This window comes from Petromyzon marinus, chromosome 57 (assembly GCF_048934315.1).
Source record: "Petromyzon marinus isolate PM22_M1 ecotype Great Lakes invasive population chromosome 57, UKy_Petmar_22M1.pri1.0, whole genome shotgun sequence".
NCBI classification, from domain to species: domain Eukaryota; kingdom Metazoa; phylum Chordata; class Hyperoartia; order Petromyzontiformes; family Petromyzontidae; genus Petromyzon; species Petromyzon marinus.
In genome coordinates, this window is record NC_133723.1 from 10,110,031 (window position 1) to 10,129,363 (window position 19,333).

Below are 19,333 nucleotides of genomic sequence, written 5' to 3' on the forward strand. Positions count from 1 at the left end.
TAGTGGCGAATGGCGGTTGTTGTTGTTGTTGTTGTGTGTGGTTGTGTTCGTGTGTGCGTGCCTATGTGCGTGTGTGTGCATGCCTTTGTGCGTGGTTGTGTGTGGAGCGGTAGTGTAGTGGTTAGCGCTACGCTGCGCTATGAATCCCGGCCACCTGAGTTCGATTCCCTCTCACGGCCAACAACACCAGTGACGATTATCTGAACCGGTCATGGGCCTCCCCTAGGTCGACTTAGAGCCAAATGAGTACCTGGCGTGGTATGTAAACATCGCAATAAGGGAGACAAAGGCGGCCGGGCGTGGTGCTGGCCACCTGGCCCCTCGTGTGCCGTTCCGGCCTTTGGGGCCGTCCATAAATGACGTCACGCACCTGGGGGGGGGGGTGGTCAGACATTTGTGACGATGTGTGACGAGGTGGGGCGGTTTGAGAAATGTGACGTCACATCAAAATGCGCAACTTTAAATGAATATATAATTGTTATAACAACACTAATTGTTATAACAACACTAATTGTTATAACAACACTAATTGTTATAACAACACTCCTACAATATCAAAGTGCAGCGCCACATTAAATACGCACTACAATGACAATAGTTTAAAGCGATTTGAAGCATGTTTTATTTTTATAATGGAAACATGGTTTTGGGGGGTGGGGGGGGCAGAGCTTTGTGACGTCATATTTGAGGTGGGATCTGACTTTTTGTGACGCCGTGTGACGAGGGGGGGCGGGTCAAAAATCGTCCAAAATCGCGTGACGTCATTTATGGACGGCCCCTTTGTAGGTGCTCGCTAACAGCACTTGCCCTCAACAGCCTGTTGAGGACACGGCTGGAGGAACCTTTGTCTTTATCTGTGTGTGCGCGCGCGACTGTTCTCAATGTTCCACGGCGCCTCGCGTCTTCCCGAGTGAGTGTGCACGCGCCACCGTCACCTCACTTACGCTGGTGACCTTTTTTAATATGTTCATCTCATCCTGGGCGCCTGAACCTCGACTGCCTCCACAACGAGGACATCAGCAGCAGCAGCAGCTGCTGCAGTGACCCTCTGAACCCAGCCGCAGCCGCCTTTGTATCTCCCCCCCCCCCGCCCCCCAGCAGGCAAGTGAGGCTCACGTGACCGGCGTTCGGGATTTATTCACAGAGCAGTCCCTAGGAGGCGTACACGGCGAGTCGGGGTGAACTCCCGGGGCCCCGCGATTTGGGGGGGGCGAGGATTTGCTTCGGGCACCCCTTCCCACACTCCCCCCCGCAACAATAACAGACGGCAGCGGAGTGGCAGTGCTCGCAACGAACCGACAGAGCGCCCAGGAATATTCGTCACTGATGTTGGCTGATCGCCGGGAGTTTAACTCGGGCCTCTGTCGGCTTTGCAGTGCAGCGCGCTCAGGCGCCGGGACGGCACACGAGGGGGTTGGGGGTGGCCAGCACCGCGCGCGGCCGCCTTTGTCTCCCTAGTAGCAAAGTTGTACACACCAGGTACTCATTTGAGGCTGAATCGACCTAGGCGAGGCCCAGGAGCGGTTCAGATAATCGCCACTGGTGTTGTGCCGTGAGCGGGAATCCAACTTGATTCGCCAGGTTCGTAGTGCAGCGTAGCGCTAACCGCTACACCACCGATCCCCACACACACATTCACACAGACACTCACAGACACACACACACAGACACACACACAGACACACACACATTCACACAGACACTCACACAGACACACACAGACACACACACACACAGACACACACACAGACACACACACATTCACACAGACACTCACACAGACACACACACAAACACACACACAGACACAACAACAACCGCCATTCGCCACTAAGTGGCGGTGACGTCAACACGACGCTTGTGCCAGGCTATGTGCACCTTGAGGCCACGTGAAGTGTCGAACGCCAGCTGGCAGGAGGTCACGGGGCAGACCCAGGTGCCACGCGTCGACTGACTGAGATGAGTGGCTGATGCACCACCTGTGCCCTCTACTGTGCCAACTTGCTGTGCTTTAGCCACCCGGAGCTTCGCTCGTTGTTGTGAGCATCGCTCCTCCAACTGTACAGTAGCGTCCTTCACGAGCCTCCTCCACAGAGGCCGATCTTGACACCGCTGGTACCAGTCATCGGCAAGTCCACCAGCTACACATCCTCCTGTACCACGTCACTCCATCTCTTCTCTAGCCCGTGTCGCGCCCGTTTAGCCCCCTCGATCCGGCCGAACAAAAGCTGTTTCAGCATGCGGTGGCTGGGCATGCTGGCTACATGGCCCAGCCAACGCAGCCTTGCCTGCCGGAGGAGCTCACCGATGGGACTGTGTCCAGATCTTTCAAGGATTTGTGAGCTCCTCACACGATCTAGCCTGGTTACACCCAGGATGGATCGTGGGCAGGCCAGCCTAAATATTTCTAACCGGCGAAGATGTTATATTAGGGCGGTCCACGTTTCGCAAGCGTAGAGAAGGGAGGGAATGTCTGTGGCCGAGAAGACCTGAAGGTTCGTGCGGAGCGACAGACCAGGTGGCTTCCACACAGCGTTACGCAACCGATGAAAAGATATTGCCGCTCGACTGATTCGGAGCGAGACCTCTGCTGTTAAACTGGAGCCGGTCATAAGCACACTGCCCAGGTATGGGAAACTCTCCACTCTCTCCACAACCTCCACATCACCAATTGGGAGTCGTGGGGGTGGAGTGTCCGATGGTACAAAATACCCTGGCAGGGCTGATGGTAAGGCCCCACCTCTTAGTGGCAAGCTCCAGGTTTAGCAGCAGTGCCTCCAACTCCTCCTCTGAGTGAGCAGCGATTACCAAATCATCGGCATACATACCATGGTTGAGCAATAGGGAGCCATCCCTTGACCGCAACCGGCATCGATCAGCCTCCCATTATATCTGTACCAGATGGAAATTCCTCTGGTACAGCTATTGAAGGCCTCACGAACTACGTGGTCAAAATATATGTGAAATAATGTGGGAGCCAGAGGACATCCCTGTCGCATCCCAAGGTGGACAGCGAATGGCTCCGACTCCCGGCCACGTAGTTTTACCCGGGCCTGCTCACCATCATGATGGTCCTTAATGATCGTGAGCAGAGGGTCAGCGAATCCGAAAGCACGAAGAACAACCCAGAGCCCAGGCCTACTGATGGTATCATAGGCCTTGATCAGGTCAATAAAGCAGAGATGTAGGTCTTGTTGGAATTATCTATACTTCTGCTGTAGCAGACGGACAGAAATATGGCATCTGTGCAGGACCGCCTCTTCCTGAAACCGCATTGGGTCTCCGCAAGCCTCTCCTCAGCGTGCCTAGCAAGGCGGTGTTGAATAATCCTTGCCAGGACCTTTCCCTGCACACTAAGTGAGATGCCCCTGTAGTTGTTCCAGTGTGTACGGTCCCCCTTCTTAAAGAGGGGGACCACAAGGGCATCCTTCCAATCCTGCGGAACCTGTCCAGTGGTGCAGACTCTGGATCGCCTTTAGTACTTCTTCAACAGATGGCACCTCAGCCAGCCATTCAAAGAGGATGACTTCTTCAGATATTTGGGGCAAAGCAGCCTCCGCAGGGTCATCCCCACTTTTTCCCACGATGTTTCCCATGTCGAGGGATTTCCCCTCCCCCAGGACTTCACAGAAATGCTCAGCAAATCTGAAAACCTGTTCCTGGGGGTCGGAGATTGGATCACTGTTTTTCCCCTAATGATGGTAATAGGTGTGGCGCTGCAGGTTACTTTTTGATGGAGTTAAATAGGGATTTGTGATCGTGGGCCATTGAGGCAGACTCCATCTCCACAGCAACCCGCGACACACACACACACACAGACACACACAGACATACACACAGACACACACACAGACACACACAGAGACACTCACACAGACATACACACAGACATACACAGACACACAGACATACACAGACACACACACAGACACACACACACAGACACACACACAGACACACACACACAGACACACACACAGACACTCACACAGATACACACAGACACACACACAGACATACACACAGACACTCACACAGACACTCACACAGACACACACACAGACACACACAGACACACACACAGACACATACAGAGACACTCACACAGACATACACACAGACATACACAGACACACACAGACATACACAGACACAGACACACAGACACACACACAGAGACACACAGACACACAGACACACACACAGACACACACACACAGACATTCAGATACACACACAGACACTCACACACAGACACAGATACACACAGACACATACACAGACACACAGACACACACATAGACACTCACACACACAAACACACACACAGACACACAGAGACACTCACACAGACACACACACAGACACACAGACACACACACAGACACACAAACATACAGACACACTCACACAGACACACACAGACACACAGACACACACACAGACACACACACAGACCCACAGACAGACACATACACAAACACACAGACACACTCACACACACACAGACACTCACACACACAGACACACACAGACACACACACAGACACACACACACAGACACTCACACAGATACACACACAGACACACACACAGACCCACAGACAGATACACACACAAACACACAGACACACTCACACACAGACACACACACAGACACACACACACACAGACACTCACACAGATACACACACAGATACACACACAGACACACACACAGACACACAGACAGACACACACACAAACACACAGACACACTCACACACACACAGACACACACAGACACACACACAGATAACGGCCATTCACCGCTAAGCGGTGGTGACATCGCCATGGTGATGGCACCACGAGGCGAGATGACTTCGAGGCGATTCCATGGCTCAAATGGTCGCTGACAGGAGGTCAAAGGAGAGACGCCGCCTGTGCGGGTCCATCACGTGGGGGATGACTGACAGATGCACCACCTGTGCGTGCGTGCGAGTGGGTGTGCGTGCGAGCGAGTGGGTGTGCGTGCGAGTGGGTGTGCGTGCGAGCGAGAGGGTGTGCGTGCGCGCGCGCGCGCGCTTTATCCACCCGGCGCTCTGCCCGTTTGTTGTGAGCATTGCAGCTCCCCCTGCCGTCTCTAATCGCTGGGGATTTGGGGGGGGGTCGTGGCAGCGCCTTCGCCGCCACTGTTGCAGAGGGCTTCGCGGTTCGAGCCTCCAACGCGTCGTGAACTCTGTCTCTCTGTCTTCTCTCGAAATTAATGTGCTATGATGAAGGGCCATTGCCCGAAACGTCGGCCATTATACATATTTGAATTGAAGGCCACACACACGGTGTTGTGATTGACGAATGTGTTGAGTAGCTGTTGTTGTTGTTGATGCCCGTGCTTGTATGTCTGGGTGCGATGTTAACTACCTCGCCTGGTATGCAGGAGGTCCTGGGTTCTATCCCGACCCTGACGCCTGCTGCTGTCGATTTGGAGTTTGCGTGGATTCGTCTCCGGTCCCTCCGGGCTTTCCCTCACCATTCAGAACCAACAACAACAACAACAACGCGTTTCGAGTGATTTGGCTGCGGTAAACCTCCTCGTGGTGACCAGCGACTTCGTCTAGTTATCATTTGTGGTAGCCAGGTCGCGTCTCCTCTGCCGGAGAGGGAGGGGCCGTGCAGAGTGGTGCGCGGTGCGTGTCCGCCAGGCCGCCCTGGTTAACACCGTGATATCTATATAAAGTATACAACGCCCCCCCCCTCTCCCTGAGCATAATTATAATAATAATATTGATAACCCCTGGAGTATTTTTCTCATTGAAATTCCTGCATCGTAACGAGGATATGTTTTTAGGGTTAGATCGCGTCAATATAAATGCGTCGTCAAACCCGCCACCACCCAACACGGCCAATTAGCAAGGGGTTTGTCACGTGAACAGAACGTGCCAATTCGTCACTAGTACAGCACTAAGCGGTTGCGTGTTGTGGAGAGCAAATCCACAACATTAACAATCTGAGTACGACGTTTCGCCAGTGATGTATTTGGGAAGATCCGCCGATGGTCAATGAGTAAGTCGTGTAGCAGGGAGAGAACCGCCGAGACCCGAGTTTGATTCCCGCTCACGTGCCACCACCAACACCGGCGACGATTATTTGAACCGTACCTGAGCCTTCCCCTAGGTCGACTCAGCCTCAAATTTGTACCTGGGTGCGGTGCGAATGAAACATCAGCCGAGCGTGGTGCTGGCCACCCACAGCCTCTCGCGCGCCGTGCGTGCCTTCATAGGTGCTGCTGCTACTCGCTAACAAATCACTTACCCTCAGCAGCCTGGTTAAGGCTATATGGGGGAGCTTTGTCTTTGGGTCGAATTACTTCATCCCGTTATCGGGGCGAGGGAGGGGGGTGGGTGTCTATAACTTAATTTATATATTGATCTGAAACTTGTTTAACAAAATAAATAAACAATTCCGGTGTTTATTTTTGTCGCCTTGACTTTGTGACATTAAGCAAAAAAAAACCCCGAGGGATAATTTAGACGCAAATTAAAACAAATTAGGAAAAAAAGAAATTTTAAAAAACCGTCTCTCAACGCCCAGCATTACAAATGAGCAATTATGTCAATTAAACCAAACTAGAAAACGTGCATTGCATTATGCATCGTGGTTTGCACGGTCAGGACATTGAGAATTCGTTTAAAAATCAAAACATTAAAGACCGCGTTCGGCGTTGGGGAGATCATTCCGTGACGCAAAGACAAAGACCCCCCCCCCCCCGCGTCCCCGTATAGCCTCTGCAGCCTGTTTGGGGCAAGTGCAGTTAGCGAGTAGCAGGCAACAGCACCGAGGCAGGCCGAGACTATGGCACACGTAATGGGGTGGGTGGTCATCCCCACGTAAAACTCAAACACACGTGCACGCACACACACACACACATTCACGCACACACACACACATGCACGCGTGCACACACACACACACACGCGTGCACACACACACACACACATGCACGCACGCACACACACACATGCACGCACACACACATGCACGCGTGCACACACACATGCAAGCACACACACATGCACGCGTGCACTGACACACACATGCACGCGTGCACACACACACACACACATGCACGCGTGCACACACACACATGCACGCGTGCACACACAAGCACGCGTGCACACACACGTGCACACACACACATGCACACACACACGTGCACACACACACGTGCGCACACACACACACACATACACGTGCACACACACACACACGCGTGCACACACACATACGTGCACACACACACACACGCGTGCACATACACACACACACACGCGTGCACACACACACGTTCACATACACACACACGCGTACACACACACGCGTGCACACACACACACGTGCACACACACACACACATGCGTGCACACACACACGTGCACACACACACACGCGTGCACACACACACACACACACGTGCACACACACACACACGTTCACATACACACACACGTACACACACACACACAAAGACCAACATGCTCCGTATAGGCTCGGCAAGTGTTGTTAGCGAGTCGCAGCGCCTATGAAGACCGGCACTGCGACATACGAAGTGGTGGGTGGCCAGCACCACGCCCGGCCGCCTTTGTCTCCCGAGTGGCGACGTTTACTCCAAGTATGTTGTGTAAGTATGTTGAACTTCTTTCGCGCCGTACGTCGCCAAAAGCGCTAATCGCAGGTGCGGAGGAAGGACAACAAACTAAACACAGTTCTAAAGAAACCAGTAGCAGGTACTCATTTGAGGCTGAGTCGATCTGGGGGAGGCCCACGACCGATTCAGATAATCGTCACTGGTGTTGACCGTGAGCGGGAATCGAACTCGGGTCGCCGGGGATCGTAGCGCAGCACGCTAACCGTTCCACCACCGCTCCCCACATATACACATACATATACACCTCGCCATCGCTCCCTTCCCTCTGCCAAACCCGGCCGGAAGTTGCATCGTGGGATCGAGAAAATAGGCAGGAGTTAAATCAGGGACGGAGGCTTCTCCCACAGAACTCGACAAAGGAAATCCATATCCCGCCTGATTGGAACAGGCAACATTTAATTATTGCTTCACTTTCACCAAAATGCAGACAGCGGAGCGAGCGGTGAGAGAGAGAGAGAGATAAACTAAAATGCATTGACTGACTTTCACCTCTTGTCGAAGCTTGTTGCGAACTGAAAGTTCTTCTGGAGGCGAGCGGTACTCAAGAAGAGAGCGCGTCGCTCCCCACGTCACCAGCAGTAGGCCCGCCGTGACCTCTTGACCTCGATTTTGAGCGCGGCTGTGTTTTTTATTTTACATAATTCACTCGGAGGTGTTTTATCGTCGAATTTTTTTGTGGGTGTTACTCGGAGAACGTCTATAGTCAGCTGCAAAAAAACAACCCTTGAACAATTAACCTCTATTAATTCGGCAAATATCACTATCACCACCGTCTACTCCTCCACGTGCGCACTCCAAATGCATAGCGACATCGCTACGTGTAATTGAGACGACGGTGATTGTGTGTGTGTGTGTTTGTGTGTGTGTCTGTGTGTGTCTGTGTGTCTGTGGCATTCAGGAGGTCCGGTGGACCGTTTCTGACTCCTGCCACCATGAGGGGTGGACAGTCCTCTACTCGGGGCAGCAGACTGCCAACCAACAGGGTGTGGCTCTTCTTTTGAACAAAAGAATGAAGGGGGCGTGGGAGTGTGGCGGTGAGGTGTGGGAAGCTGTAAGCCCCAGGCTACTTTGGGCTCGCCTTCCCATCAACCGGAGGCGAGGAGTGGTGGTCATGGTTACTTATGCCCCCACCGAAGACGAACATTCGTGGAGAGATGCAGGCAAAGCCGATGAGTCAGATGCCTTCTATGACCTCCTGTCACAGGTGCTGGCTAAAGTGGCCCCTCGGGATAGAGTCATCTTGTTGGGTGACTTCAATGCCCGAGTTGGTCATGATGCTGGCACCTGGTCTGGAGTGATTGGAGGGCATGGGCCAGATCAGCTCAATAACAACGGTAGGAGGCTGCTAGATTTTTGTGCAGCCCATGGGCTTGTAATTACCAACACGCTGTTCTGGCATCGGCGCATCCACACAACATCATGGATGCATGCCGGGTCCAAGCAAGAACATCTGCTGGACTACATAGCGATGGACCAGCGGATGCAAGCCCATGTCCTTGACACCAGGACCTACCGTGGAGCTGATCTGCCTTCTAACCGTCGACTTGTCATCTGTAAGATGCGCCTGCCATTCTTTCACTCCGGTGGTGGGTGTACACCCAGGACCCCATTCCTACCTAAAGTGGCCTGGTCTCAGTTATCTGATGAAAGTTGCAAGCGAGAATTTCATCATCGCTTGCGGCTGGGGTTGGCATCGTCCCCCACTCCTCCTGATGTCGAGGGTAAATGGGCGAGGTTTAGGACTGTGACTCATGCAGCTGCAATGGCTGCTTTGGGTACGCGGTCCAGACCTCCCCAGAGACCCTGGCTGACAAAGGAGGTGTTCAGGATGGTTGAGAAAAAGCGACAGGCCCACTTTCATCGGCTACAGAATCCCACGTCAGAGAATGAGGAGGCTTACCGCAGCCTTCGCTCGGAGGTTCGGAGAGCCGTGAGGCGCTGCAAGGATGGGTGGTGGTCGCGGGTTGCTGAGGAGATAGAGTCTGCCTCAGTGGCCCGCGATCACAAATCTCTATTTAACTCCATCAAAAAAGTAACCTGCAGCGCCACACCTATTACCATCATTAGGGGAAAAAACGGTGATCCAATCTCCGACCCCCAGGAACAGGTTTGCAGATTTGATGAGCATTTCTGTGAGGTCGTGGGGGAGGGAAAATCCATCAGCCAGAAAAACATTGTGGCACAAAGTGAGGATGACCCTGCTGAGGCTGCGGTGCCTCAAATATCGGAAGAAGTTACCCCTTGTGAGTGGCTGGCTGAAGTGCCATCTGTTGAGGAAGTACTGAAGGCGATCCGGAGTCTGAGACCAGGAAAGGCAGCGGGCAGAGATGATCTCCCAAGCGAAATGCTGAGGGAGGGTGGCGTTTGTTCACAGACTGCCCTACATGACATCATAACAACAGTCTGGACCACGGGACGGGTTCCGCAGGATTGGAAGGATGCCCTTGTGGTCCCCCTCTTTAAGAAGGGGGACCGCACAGACAGTAACAACTACAGGGGCATCTCATTCCTCAGTGTGCCGGGAAAGGTCCTGGCAAGGATTATTCAACATCGCCTTGTCAAGCTCGCTGAGGAGAGGCTTGCAGAGCCCCAATGCGATTTCAGGAAAGGGCGGTCCTACACAGATGCCATATTATCTATCCGTCTGCTACAGCAGAGGTGTAGGGAATTCCAGCAAGACCTACATCTCTGCTTCATTGACCTGGTCAAGGCCTATGATACCATCAGTAGGCCTGGGCTCTGGGTTGTTCTTCGTGCGTTTGGAGTACCTGACCCTCTGCTCACGATCATTAAGAACCTTCATGATGGTGAGCAGGCCCGGGTAAAACTACGTGGCCGGGAGTCAAAGCCATTCCCTGTACACCTTGGGGTGCGACAGGGATGTTGTCTGGCTCCCACATTATTTAACATCTATTTTGACCACGTAGTTCGTGAAGCCTTCAATAGCTGTACCGGGGGAATCTCCATATGGTACAGATATAATGGGAGGCTGATCGATGCCCGGGTGCGGTCAAGGGATGGCTCCATATTGCTCAACCATGTTATGTATGCCGATGATTTGGTAATAGCTGCTCATTCAGAGGAGGAGTTGGAGACGCTGCTGCTGAGACTGGAGCGTGCCACTAAGAGATGGGGCCTTACCATCAGCCCCACCAAAACTAAGCACCTGCCTGGGTATTTTGTACCATCGGACACTCCTCCCCCACAGCTCCCAATCGGTGATGGGGCAGTTGTGGAGAGAGTGGAGAGTTTCCCATACCTGGGCAGTGTGCTTATGACCAGCTCCAGTTTAACAGCAGAGGTCTCACTCCGAATCAGTCGAGCGGCAATATCTTTTCATCGGTTGCGTAAGGTCGTCTCGGCCACGGTCATTCCCTCCCTTCTCTACGCTTGCGAAACGTGGACCCCCCTAATGGAACATCTTCGCCGGTTAGAAACATTTAGTCTAGCCTGCCTACGATCCATCCTGGGTTTAACCAGGCTGGATTGTGTGAGGAGCTCACAAATCTTTGAAAGATCTGGGCAAGGTTCCATCGGTGAGCTCCTCCGTTAGGCAAGGCTGCGTTGGCTGGGTCATGTAGCCCGCATGCTCAGCCACCGCATTATGAATCAGCTTTTGTTCGGCCGGATCGAGGGGGCTAAACGGGTGCGGCACGGGCTAGAGAAGAGATGGAGTGATGTGGTACAGGAGGACGTGGAGCTGAGTGGACTTGCCAATGACTGGTACCAGCGGTGTCAAGATCGGCCTCTGTGGAGGAGGCTCGTGAAGGACGCTACTGGGCAGTTGGAGGCAGTCGCCCTCTAACAACAACGGAGGGCGGAGGAGCGACGTTCACAACAACGAGCGGAGCGCCGGGTGGCTAAAGCACAGCAGATTGGCACAGTAGGGGGCACAGGTCGTGCATCAGCCAGTCATCTCAGTCGACCCGTGGCACCTGGGTCTGCCCCGTGACCTCCTGTCCGCGGGCGTTCGACACTTCACGTGGCCTCAAGGTGCACATGGCCTGGCACAAGCGTCGTCGTGACGTCACCGCTACTTAGTGGCGAATGGCGATTGTTGTTGTGTCTGTGTGTGTGTCTGTGTGTGTATCTGTGTGTCTGTGTGTGTCTGTGTGTGTGTGTCTGTGTGTATGTCTGTGTGTGTGTCTGTGGTGTGTCTATGTGTGTGTCTGTTTGTATGTCTGTGTGTGTGTCTGTGGTGTGTCTGTGTGTGTGTCTGTTTGTGTGTCTGTGTGTGTGTGTCTGTGGTGTGTCTGTGTGTGTCTGTGTGTGTGTAGTGGGTGAGCGATAGTGTAGCGGTTAGCGCGCTGCGCTATGAACCTGGCGACCCGGGTTCGATTCCCGCTCACGGCCAACACCAGTGACGATTATCTTAACCGGTCCCGGGCCTCCCCTAGGTCGACTCAGCCTCAAATGAGTACCTTGTGCGGTGTGTAAACATCGTCACTAGGGAGACAAAGGCGGTCGGGCGTGGTGCTGGCCACCCACCCCCTCGTGTACCGTTACCGGCCTTCATAGGTGCTCGCTAACAGCACTTGCCCCTACAGTCTGTTAAGGCTATACGGGGGATCTTTTTATCTTTGTGTGTGTGTGTGTGTCTGTGTGTGTGTCTGTGTGTGTGTCTATGGTGTGTCTATGTGTGTGTCTGTTTGTGTGTGTGTGTCTGTGGTGTGTCTATGTGTGTGTCTGTTTGTATGTCTGTGTGTGTGTGTCTGTGGTGTGTCTGTGTGTGTCTGTGTGTATGTCTGTGTGTATGTCTGTGTGTGTGTCTGTGTGTGTGTCTGTGGTGTGTCTATGTGTGTGTCTGTGTGTATGTCTGTGTGTATGTCTGTGTGTGTGTCTGTGGTGTGTCTGTGTGTGTGTGTTTGTGTGTCTGTGTGTATGTCTGTGTGTATGTCTGTGTGTGTGTCTGTGTGTATGTCTGTGTGTATGTCTGTGTGTATGTGTCTTTGTGTATGTCTGTGTGTGTGTCTGCGGTGTGTCTGTTTGTATGTCTGTGTGTGTGTCTGTGGTGTGTCTGTGTGTGTGTGTCTGTGTGTTCACCGGCTCGCTCCGCGAGAGGCGTCACCGCCTCCACACCCCCCACGCGTGTCCCCAGGTTAACAAAGTCCGTGCAGAAGAGACACCGCAGCCTTCTTCCTCTCTTTAGTCGCAATGCCATTGCACCCCGGGGCATGCCACCCTCCCCCACCCCCACCCTCCCCTACCCCCACCCTCCCCTGCCCCCCCACCCTCCCCTACACCCCCACCATCCTCCCTCTGCTCCCCCCAACTTTCCCTGCCCCCCACCACCCCCTACTCCCCACCCTCCCCTACTCTCCAACCCCCCTACCCCCCCAACCCTCCCCTACCCCCACCCTCCCCTACCTTCTCCTACCCACCACCCTCCTCCACCCCCCTCACCCTCCCCCACCCCCTACCCCCACCCTCCACCCCACCTCACCCTCCCCCACCCCCTACCCCCACCCTCCACCCCACCTCACCCTCCCCTACTCCCCACGCCCACTACCCCCTCCCTCTCCTCCCTCCCTCTCCTCCCACCCCCTTTGCCAACCCCCCGCCCCCCCCTAAATAGGAAGCTAGGGCTGGCGCGATATGATTATTCACGATACGATATCAGACGTCACGGTATATCACGATTATCGCGATACGATATCAGACGTCACGGTATATGACGATTATCGCGATACGATATCAGTTTCTCGTGGCTTTGTAGATGATAGTTATGGTGAATGTGGTGGTGGTGGTGGCGATGATGATGATAGTGGTGGTAGTGATTGATGATAGTTGTGGTGATGATAGTGATTGATGATGATCGTGATGATTGTGCTGGTGGTGTTGGTGGTGACGATGATGATGATGGTGGTGATGATTGTGGTGGTGGTGGTGGTGACGATGATGATGGTGATGATTGTGCTGGTGGTGACGATGATGATGGTGACGATGATGATGGTGATGATGATTGTGCTGATGGTGGTGTTGGTGGTGACGATGATGATGATGATTGTGGTGGTGGTGGTGACGATGATGATGGTGATGATTGTGCTGGTGGTGACGATGATGATGGTGACGATGATGATGGTGATGATGATTGTGCTGATGGTGGTGGTGGTGGTGACGATGATGATGGTGACGATGGTAATGATGATGATGATCGTGGTGGTGGTGGTGGTGGTGACGATGATGATGGTGATGATTGTGCTGGTGGTGACGATGATGATGGTGATGATGATTGTGCTGGTGGTGGTGGTGGTGACGATGATGATGGTGACGACGATGATGGTGATGATGATCGTGGTGGTGGTGGTGTAACGAGGGTTAGAACTTAGGTGTCTCAGGTTCCTCTCTCACACTGCCGGCTGACCGCACAAAGGGGACGAACTCATCCACAGCACGTGCTGCCGTACTGGGGACGTTCCCAGGCCGGGGACCAGTACAGCCCAGCTGCTTGCCGTGCCGTGGCCACGGTGATGTCTGCATGGCTGCGGTGAACCTGAAGCTCCAGGTTCGAGCTCAGACATCGGACTCGCGCTCAAATATTGATGCAGAACGACACGGGGAGGGTGGAGGGGAGGGTGAAGGGAGGGGCGACACGGGGAGGGAGAAGGGAGGGGAGGGTAGACACGGGGAGAGAAGGGGGGGTCGACACGGGAGGGTGTACACGGGGAGGGAGTAGGGAGGGGAGGGGCGACACGGGGAGGGTGGACACGGGGAGGGAGAAGGGAGGGTGTACACGGGGAGGGAGAAGGGAGGGGCGACACGGGGAGGGGGAAGGGAGGGGAGGGTGTACACGGGGAGGGAGAAGGGAGGGTGGACACGGGGAGGGTGGACACGGGGAGAGAAGGGGGGGCGACACGGGGAGGGGCGACAGGGGAGGGAGAAGGGAGGGTGGACACGGGGAGGGAGAAGGGAGGGTGGACACGGGGAGGGAGAAGGGAGGGTGGACACGGGGAGGGTGGACACGGGGAGGGTGGACACGAGGTTCAGCTTTCTTGTCTTCGCGCTGGCTGCGTAGACCCCGAGGCCACCGACCCTTGAGCCCCTGGGTTCGACACCTATCCGGGGCTGCGCGTTTTTTGCCATTATTCATGACCATGCATCGCCACCGTTCCATGCTCAATCCACTGCTGGCTGGATGTAATCGGGGGTCCGCCGCTTCCACCCTCTCGCGATGCCCTTATAGGAGTTGCTACTCGCTCCGTCTCCTCGGCAGTGGTGGAGCTCTGTCGGCTCCGTGATTCCGTCTCGACCACTGTCCATCTTCCCTTCGAAGTAGATGTAAACAATACAATTATTCAACTATATATACTATTTCGATTTTTTCGCCATATAGCATTGTGATATATAACGACTTATGGTTGGTAGCTTAGCTGATTGGAGAATATAGAGTTTATTGATAACATGAAGGTAATTTATATTTTAGTTTTTATTGGTTCACTATATAGTACTGTGAATAGCTCAGATTTGTAGTCATTTCTGTGACCAGTCACTAGCAAATCACCCAGTTATTTCAATGCTAAATTCGCCTAGTTATTTCAATGCTAAATTCTCCTGTTTTGATTTGTACTAAGTGCCTCGGTGAATGTGTATGCTCTGACTTCAACGTAACTATTTCTGTAGCAGTTACAAGCGAATGCCTTAATTTAGCTATTTCAATGCTAAATTATATGCTAATTCCTTTTAACAATGGGTGCCTCTGCGGATGTGTATGCTTTAACAATTTAACATAGCTATTTCTGTGACCAGTCACAAGCTAATCATTCAGCCTTTTCAATGCTAAATTTTATGCTAATTCCTTCGTCAAGGCTCTTTGTTCCTCTCACACAGCTTAAAAGCCGTGATCTGAACGTGGCTCTCTCACTCCAGCGCTGTCCTACCAGACAGTCTCGCTCCCTTCACCTGATGAAGGCCGCTTGTGTTGTGGCCGAAACGTCGTGAGAATATTATTGTGTTATTTTATTTTATCAATTTATTATTTTATTCTCATTCTACGTGACTTTACCGAAAGAACCAAAGAAGATATATATACTATCTTTTATAATTTGACCAGGTAAGGCCACGACTTACGTAGCTTCTTTTTTCAGACGCGCCCCAATCACAAGTGATAGCTCAGCGAAGTGGCGTATGATCATCGTCGTCATCACGTGGAAAAGTGTCGAATCGACAATGTTCCACTCTACCTTCCAACTCGTCTTCATTACCAGCGGGTGCGTCAGTTCACCCGATATGATGTACGTACAGCATTTGTGTTTTTATTCTCACATCTGGAAAGTATCCAAGCTGTAGTGCGGCGTCATATTTCACAACCGCACGTATTCAGTTACGCACTGCGTTATGACGCGCGCACAGAGATGTACATTTACACCTCCACATAGAGACACTCGCACGCCTCGATCAACATCGACGCACGCAGGCGAGCATTTACAAAGACAAAGATGCCCCCCTCTGTTATAGCATTGACAGTCTGTCGGGGCAAGTCTAACGAAAAAAAAATAAATGTAATTTATTTTTTCCAAGTAAGTCCAACTGAGCTGCTATTTGGCTCTTTTTCAGACGCGACCCTGGATATCACAAATGACAGCTCAGCCAAGTGGGATCATCGTGTGGACATTTATAGCAGCAACCAAACACTCTAAACGCGTGATGCTGATTATGAATGTGGAGGGGGAAACCGGAGGACCCGGAGAAAAATCCACGCGGCCACGGAGAGAGAGAGACACGCAGACTCGAAATATACAGCAGGCGTCATTGTCAGGGTCGGGATCGAACCCACGACCTCCTGTATACCAGGCGAGGTAGTTAACATCTCCTAGCCACCGTGATGATGATGAGAGAGAGACACTCAGACTCCAAATATACAGCAGCAGTAGTCATCGTCAGGGTCGGGATCGAACCCACAACTTCCTGCATAGCATGCGAGGGAGTTAACATCTCCTAGCCACCACGGCGAGATGTTACGGGAGATGTGTGAAACCACTGGAAAATCTGTGAAAAAGAGCTTCATGACTTATCGGATTCATCTAAGTCTAAATAAAGATTACGATTCTCAGAGCAATCGGTTTCGTTCTGCAACCGATACAAAGGCAGAGGCACGGCCTTCAATAGCGCGCTCGTACCACTGCTAGCGGAAGCCCTAGCCCACGCCCCACCATAGGTAACTCAAAGTGGCATTTGGCCTTCTCTTCCACACTTGCCAGATGTCTTGGTGTCGGTGGGAGTGCCCACACTTTACCCCACCACACGCGACACTGTCGATCGACTCACAGTGCTGAACCCATTTTTTAATTGCTGAGTACGCAGCAATTATATGAATTGTCTATAGTAGTTCCATAGTTTCATTTATGTTGGTATAGCCCTGTGAGCCATTCGGCTCTTGAATCGGGTGCAACCTCAACAAACAAAAAACATGAACAAGAAAACATCTTAAAGTGACTATGTGTGACTGTGCAAACAGAAAATACAGGAAAAAAACTATCAAAATATTCCTGAAAAAGCACCGTACACCAACGCTGTGTGCAAAAATCCCAGTGGGATGAAAGTCAAATAACAACAACAACAACAACCACAAGACAACTAAGATTATGGCCATCAGTCTATGAATGTGCATACACTGTAATCTAGTGGTAGTGCCTTACGCCAAAAATCCCATCCCTACACCCCCCATCCTCTTTAGCCAGCCGAAGCAGCAGCGTTAAGGGAGAAAAAAATAAAAATCGATTGAGAATTTCGGCTCTGCCCAGAATGCTAAGCAGCCAGTGGCAAACAGCACTAAGTGAGCAGCAGAGTGAATGGAACTCGGGGGAAGGGAGGGGGTAGGGGGGGGACGGGAGGGGGGGGGGAAATCTTACCTTGAGAAAGCGCCCGGTGCAGTCGGAGGATGTCGTCGAGGGCGAGAGTGAACAACACGGACACGCCGCCTTATTGATCTGTGGAAATCGACTCTCACACACTCACACGGAGTGTGTGTGTGGATGTGGGGGGGGGGAAGTAATAACTAAAGCAGGGCCCACGTGGCTGGTTCCGTTGTCTGGGCAACTCCTGGTTATTGACGCCGCTTCGTTTGACACGGATTCTCGGAAATACCCCGGGGAGAGTGAAAACTTCACCCCACCCCTCTCTCTCTCTCTCTCGCTTTTTTGCTTGGGAAAATGCGGCAAAGTCTGGATATTAATTCTTTTAACGTGACTATCTATGTTTGATGTCTATCAATCGAGGTTGTATATCCATCTATCGATATGTCCCGGTGGCTGCTCAAAGAAACAAACCTTGCAACCAGCAGCGCGATTAGAGTCGTAATGGGTACGTTACAGTTCATTCTATTTGACGTTACACGGATTATGATGGTGATGATGATGGTGGTGGTTTCCATTTAGCCGTTCGCACGGCCGTTTTACCACGGGAGATCCGTGGTGTTACATGAGCGCAGCAACAACAACAACAGCAACAACAACAACAATAACAACAGCAACAACAACAACAGCAACAACAACAACAACAGCAACAACAACAGCAACAACAACAACAAACAACAACAGCAACAACAGCAACAGCAACAACAGCAACAACAACAATAACAACAACAATAACAACTGCAACAACAGCAACAATAACAATAACAACAATAACAACAACAGCAACAATAACAACAACAATAACAACAACAGCAACAGCAACAACAACAGCAACAACAACAATAACAACAACAATAACAACAACAGCAACAACAACAACAACCGCACCACGAACGTTGAGCACGGTTGGCTACGTACGGTGTGAAAGAAGTTCAACATACATTCATCACCTCCGATTTAGCGCCGTTGGCTACGTAAGTCGCAAACGAGGTGCAACGTCCATGAAGCTCCTTTTCAGGGATGTGAAATCTTTGGTGCCCTTAGCAGCTTTGCATCCTGGGTGAGCGCACACTCTGATCCTGCCCCCCCCTCCCACCGCCATCAGGTCGCGTTCCAAGCTGATTTTATTGAGTCCGAGTGAGAAGCCGAGAGACTACGACACAGACGCATTTGTCCGAGCGAGTAGCCCCGATGTTCCGAACAAAAACAACGACGAAGCAAATCGAACGCCAGCCGCGTGCAGACGAGCTGTGTGCACATCGTGCACGTGAAATTGCACGCACATGAGCGATGTTACGCGCTGCATTGCATCATTGTATAGCACAGAGTGGCACACAAGTCAGGACACATCGGGCGATTTTATTGACTCGAATTTCGCCGGCCCAGCTACTGCGGAGGGCTTTTCAATGCCTCGTGCCTGGCACCCACTCACGTCCTCTGCTATAGTAGATACTACTGACTCTATAGTAGATACTACTTACTCTATAGTAGATACTACTTACTTTATAGTATATACTACTGACTCTACAGTAGATACTACTGACTCTATAGTAGATACTACTGACTCTATAGTAGACTACTTACTCTATAGTAGATACTACTGACTCTATAGTAGACACTACTTACTCTATAGTAGATACTACTGACTCTATAGTAGACACGACTTACTTTATAGTAGATACTACACACTCTATAGTAGACACTATTGACTCTATAGTAGACACTACTAACTCTATAGTAGATACTACTGACTCTATAGTAGATACTACTGACTCTATAGTAGATACTACTGACTCTA

The 19,333-nt window shown here is 51.9% G+C and overlaps 1 long non-coding RNA gene across 1 annotated transcript in view; it reads right to left on the reverse strand.

The window, feature by feature from the left end:
- LOC116955051 (uncharacterized) overlaps window positions 1-19,052 on the reverse strand; it is a 38,381-nt gene extending 19,329 nt beyond the window's left edge. Inside the window, exon 1 of the long non-coding RNA XR_004404798.2 lies at window positions 17,533-19,052. This is a non-coding gene — a long non-coding RNA (uncharacterized LOC116955051). The remainder of the gene's footprint in view (window positions 1-17,532) is intronic.
- Between the last annotated feature and the right edge of the window lie 281 nt (window positions 19,053-19,333).